General features: G+C 41.2%; 1 non-coding gene across 1 annotated transcript; it reads left to right on the top strand.

Moving 5' to 3' along the window:
- The first annotated feature begins 4,451 nt into the window (after positions 1–4,451).
- On the top strand, positions 4,452–4,559 carry LOC112788124 (small nucleolar RNA R71). Its single transcript, XR_003195503.1, has one exon. It is a non-coding gene; the product is annotated as a small nucleolar RNA R71 (small nucleolar RNA).
- The last annotated feature ends 1,390 nt before the right edge of the window (positions 4,560–5,949 follow it).

Raw genomic sequence — 5,949 nt, forward strand, 5'->3', positions numbered from 1 at the left:
CACGTTAACTAAGTTAACGTGAACTCTAACGTGGAAGAGGGAAGTTGAGCCAACGTTAGTGACACTTAACATTGTCACTAACATTGGCAAACACTCATGAGTGGCCACGTTAGAGCCCACGTTAACCTAGTTAACGTGGCCTCTAATGCTAAAGGGGGAAGAGAAGCCAACGTTAGTGACATTCAACATTGTCACTAACGTTGGCCTAAGGATGCAACACACCACGTTAACTCCCACGTTAACTTGGTTAACGTGGGAGCTAACGTAAGAGGTGAGAGTTGTCGACAACGTTAGTGACACTCAACATAGTCACTAACGTTGGAAGCAACCACACAACCCCACGTTAACTTCCACGTTAACTTAGTTAACGTGGAAACTAACGATGAGGAATGAATGATGAGCCAACGTTAGCGACACTCAACATTGTCACTAACGTTGGGATGGCTAAGAATGGCCACGTTAGAAGCCACGCTAACCTAGTTAATGTGGACTCTAACGTGAGATCCAGGGGCACATTGGAACGTTAGTGACAATGTTGAGTGTCACTAACGTTCTCAAAGTTTGGCAAGGCCACGTTAACCTAGTTAACGTGGGCTTTAACGTGAAGCAAAAAGGGGCACACTGGAACGTTAGTGACAATGTTGAGTGTCACTGACGTTCTCGAAGTTTGGCAAGGCCACGTTAGAAGCCACGTTAACCTAGTTAACGTGGGCTCTAACGTGAGGCAAAGGGGTACATTGGAACGTTAGTGAAAATGTTAAGTGTCACTAACGTTCTCGAACTTTTACTTTCACTAAATGTTAACACCCCTAACGCCCTGAGCTAAAGTCTCTGCCCACTTAGCACTTTCTCTCTGCAAGTAAAGCCAAGCCCAAATGAAGAAAAGAACTGCTTCAAACTCAAGATCCAAAGGCCCAAGACTTGAAGAGCAAACTAGAAGCTGAGAGAAATAGTATATATAGGAGTAGCTTTGAATTGTTAAGGAGTTCTGGGGGCTGGAAAAAGAGAACTACTTTCTGTATTTTATTTTTCTCTGCAATTTCTAGTTCTATGATGCATTCTGCATCTTTATTTTCATTTTCAAGAGCTATGAACAACTAAACCCCTTTCATTGGGTTAGGGAGCTCTGTTGTAATTTGATGGATCAATAATAATTTTCATTATTCTTCTTCTATCTTTTCTCTTGATTTTACTTGAAAGCTTTCGATCTTCATCCAATTGAGTAGTTATCTTGGAAGAGAAGCTATTCAAACTTGGATCTCTTTTGAACCTTGAAAGAGGAATGAAGAGATCAAGCTAGAAATGCTTTCTCATGCTGGACCAAAATGGGTTTGGATGGGTATGTGACTATAACCCTCTCAATACTTGATTTGGGAAATGCATGTGGTATAATCAGTGACCATACTTCATCTCTTCTCTTGAGCAATTGACCAAGGAATTGGCTATTGATCAAGATTTGAGAGATTGAATTGCAAGAAATTGTAATTCAATCACTTAAGATTGCCAAGGAGATCAATGAGTGCATTGATTGAGGAAGAGATGAAAATGAACTTGATCCGGAGAATTGCAACATCTCCTAAGCCCAATGAACTCCCCATCTCTGATCTTACCCATTCTCTTTAATTTCTGCCATTTACTTTTATGAGCAAATCCCCCATTCCCATTTACAATTCTGCAATTTATTTTCAGTCATTTACTTCCAGTCCTTTAATTCTAGCATTTACCTTTCTGTTATTTACATTCCCGCCATTTTATCTTCTGCAACTCTCAACCCAAATTCTGGATTCGCTCAACTAGAATATTCTTCTAATTAAAGTTGCTTGATCAATCAATCCCTGTGGGATTCGACCTCACTCTATTGTGAGTTTTTACTTGACGACAAATTCGGTACACTTACCGAAGGGAGATTTATTGTGAGACAAGTTTTCCGTGCATCAATCCTCATAAAAAAAACAATTTAAACTTTTTGGCTAGAATAATAAAAAGAAGAAAAGATTTTGTTTATTCATGAACTCTAACTAACTATCTAACTGTGTATCCTTATATGCACATTGGTGGCACCATGGGGTGACACCAATCTTAGTTTAGAGCACTGTGATGAAAAGTTCTGTTCAAAGCTCCAAGACCAGCATGCTCTCAGTTGCATTCATGCTTTCTTGGCACGCTTTGAACACCAAACTTGTTGTTCACTATATACTGCAATATAAGGACTTCACCAAGTGTTTGTCAAGTTTAGGTTGGAATTCATGAATATTGACTTATTCACTAGTAAAAGCTCATAAAACATGGGTTGCCTCCCATGAAGCGCTTCTTTAGCGTCACTAGCTTGACGTTTCTCCTTCATCAGGGAGGTTGATAATGCTTCAAGTCCTCCCCTTTTGCCTTGGACTTATATCCATTGGTTGTATCAATGATCTCTACATGTTCCAAGGAGAGAACTCTGTTGATAGTGAAAACTTTAGGTAACTGAGATGGCACAGTGGGGAGATTAGGGGGGATATCTGGGAGATCACTTTATCTCCTGGAGAGAAGTCTTCTGTAGGGATCTTCTTGTTCCTCCACCCCCTTGGTACCTTCTTCTTTGTCCCTTTTGATGTTGCCTTGCTCTTGGTGACTTCTTCTTCTAAGGGAATTTTGTTGTTGTCTTCACATGTCTCTGGTGGTTTAGGTTCCTCCAGCTTTTCCTTGAGTTGTGACAACTGCTTATTTCCTTGTTCATCAACCCAGGGCTTTCCCAGATGGGCTGGTTGTGCTTCAGTGCTTGCTTCCTCTATCAGCATCTCATTATGATCTTTGCTTGGTTCTTTGTTTTCTTGGTCTGCTTCTTGCAAGAGTTTGAAGACATTAAAGCTGAGTCGTTCATCATGGATCCTCAATATTAGCTCCCCTCGCTCCACATCTATGAGTGCTCTGGCTGTATCTAGGAATGGTCTTCCCAATATGATTGGGTGAGTGTGACTCTCTTCCATGTCCAAGATGACAAAGTCTGTGGGAAGAAAGTATTTCCCAACCTTTAACAACACGTTTTCCACCACCCCTATTGCTTGTTTTTGAGTTTTATCAACCAGCCTGATGACTACATCTGTGGGCAATATCTCATTGATCTGCAGCCTCTTCACCTGGGATAAGGGCATTAAGTTGATGCTTGCTCCCAAATCGTAGAGTGCTCTATCAAACATTGTTTCCCCTATAGCACAGGGGACATAAAAACTCCCTGGATCTTTTCTTTTTGTAGGCAACTGCAGTTGAATGAGGGCACTGCACTCCTTGTTCATCACTATAGTTTGGCCTCCCTTGAGTGAGCTTTTCCTGGGAAGCAGCTCCTTCATATACTTGATGTATGTGGGCATTTGTTGAATAGTCTTGATGAATGGTATGTTGACATGCAAAGATGCAAACAAGTCAAGAAATCTTGAGTATATTCTCTTCTCCACAGCACCATTGAGCAGTTGAGGAAAAGGTGCATAGAGTCTCAGCAGCTCCTGTTGTGAGATTTCTGGTTCTTGAGGTTCTTTTTCCTTCTTCTCTACTGAGGTATCTTCAGGTTGTTCTGACAGCTTGCTTGGCTTGTCCTCAATCTCCTTATCACTTATAGTGACCATCTTGCAATCTTCCCATCTTACTTTCTTTGTTTCACCTCTCGAATTCTTCTCTGTGTCACTTGGGAATCCATCTGTGGGTTTGGGAATCTGCTCAGAGAGATACCCCACTTGGGATTCCAGCCTCTTGATTGTGTCTCCCTGGTTTTTGAAGTTGGTTCGCACTTCCTCCTTGAATACCTTGTTGTCTTGAATCTCTTTGCCTATGCCTTCAAGTAGATTCTCAATCCTTGAGAGTCTTTCATCAAATGATGATAGGTCAGGCTGAGGAGGGTTATTTTGACCTTGATATGAATGTGGAGAGGTGTTGTTATGGGGATGTTGATATGGTCTAGATGTGAAGTGTTGGTGGGCTGCATTGTTTGGATTTGGGCGTCTTTGATCAAGGCTTTGGTCTTGTTGATTTTCCCACCCAAAGTTTGGGTGATTCCTCCATCCAGGGTTGTAGGTCTTGGAGTATGGATCATGGTTTTGCCTAGGTGAATTCCCAATGTAGTTGGCTTGCTCCTGACTTCCCTCTGCTTCTTTATTCACTCATTCTTGGGTTGTTGATAAAGTGGTGATTGCTGCTACTTGGTTCCTCTCCATCTTCTTGGTGAGGTCAGCCAGCTGTTGGGTAATGAGCTTGTTTTGGGCCAGCAGAGCATCTACATTGTTTAGCTCCATTACTCCTCTTATGTTCCCTCTTTCGGAAGCATAGAAGTAGTCATTCTCTGCTACAGTTTTAATGACATCTATGGCCTCCTCAATGGTCTTCTTCTTGTTCAAAGATCCTCCGGATGAATGGTCTACGGCCTTCTTTGACTCATATGACAGGCCTTCATAGAAAATGTGCAGCTGCACCCATTCATTAAACATATCTGGTGGGTACCTCCTTGTTAGGTCTTTAAACCTCTCCCATGCTTCATACAGAGTCTCACCATCTTGTTGCCTGAAAGTTTGGACCTCAGCTCTCAGCCTATTGATTCATTGAGGGGGTTAAAATCTTGCTAAAAAATTGTTCACCACATCTTCCCAAGTTGTCAAGCTCTCTTTTGGGAAAGACTCCAGCCACTTGGCTGCCTTATCCTTGAGTGATAATGGAAATAAGAGCAGTCTATAGGCGTCAGGATGAACACCATTAGACTTCACTGTGTCACATATTCTCAGGAAGGTGGTTAAATGTTGATTAGGGTCTTCTTGGACACTCCCTCCAAACGAACAGTTGTTCTGAACAAGGGTGATGAGCTGTGGTTTTAGTTCAAAATTGTTGGCATGGATGGTTGGCTTTTGAATGCTACTTCCACAATTTCCTGGGTTTGGATTGATGTAAGAGCCTAAAACTCTTCTATCCTCCCTAGCATGATTTGCTCGACCTCCTCCGCCAATGTTGTGAGCCTCTTCCTCATGATGGTTTTCCATGTTTTCTTCCATGTTTGGTTCAAAGTATTCCTCAAAGTGTTCCTCCTCTTCTTCAGCACCAACTACACATTTTTCTCTTGCCTCCCTCCTTAGTCTAAGGAAGGTTCTCTCAGGTTCAAAATCAAAGGAAGTTGAAGCCCCGCTTCTTCTCCCTGTCATACAACCAACAAGTACAAGCAAAGAGAACAGGTGCAGAAAGTATATCTGTCAGAATTACTGTTAGTGTGAGTGATGCAATATATCAAACAGTTAGTGGGTTAGTGAAATGAATGGTAAATAACAAAGAAAAAGTAGGGGGAAAGGGAAGAAATTAACTAAAACAGAAAGTAAATGACTCAAACAGAAAATTAAATCAAACAAAAATAAAATGCTCAATCTAGTGATCCTCCAATTTAATCATTGTTGATGCACAATCAATCCCCGGCAACGGCGCCATAAACTTGATGCACGGAAAACTTGTCTCGTAACAAATCTCCCTTCGGCAAGTGTACCGAATTTGTCGTCAAGTAAAAACTCACAATAGAGTGAGGTTGAATCCCACAGGGATTGATTGATCAAGCAACTTTAATTAGAGGAATGTTCTAGTTGAGCGAATCCAGAATTTGAGTTGAGAATTGCAGAAAATAAAATGGCGGGAAGGTAAATGGCAGAAAATGTAAATGCTAGAAATAAGAGCTGAAAGTAAATGACTGAAAGTAAATTGCAGAATTGTAAATGGGAATGGGGGAATTGCTCATAAAAGTAAATGACAAAAATTAAAGAGAATGGGTAAGATCAGAAATGGGGAGTTCATTGGGCTTAGGAGATGTTGCATTCTCCGGATCAATTTCATTTTCATCTCTTCCTCAATCAATGCACTCATTGATCTCCTTGGCAATCTTAAGTGATCGAATTACAATTTCTTGTAATTCAATCTCTCAAATCTTGATCAATAGCCAATTCCTTGGTC

This window comes from Arachis hypogaea, chromosome 20, assembly GCF_003086295.3.
Source record: "Arachis hypogaea cultivar Tifrunner chromosome 20, arahy.Tifrunner.gnm2.J5K5, whole genome shotgun sequence".
Taxonomy (NCBI): Eukaryota; Viridiplantae; Streptophyta; class Magnoliopsida; order Fabales; family Fabaceae; genus Arachis; species Arachis hypogaea.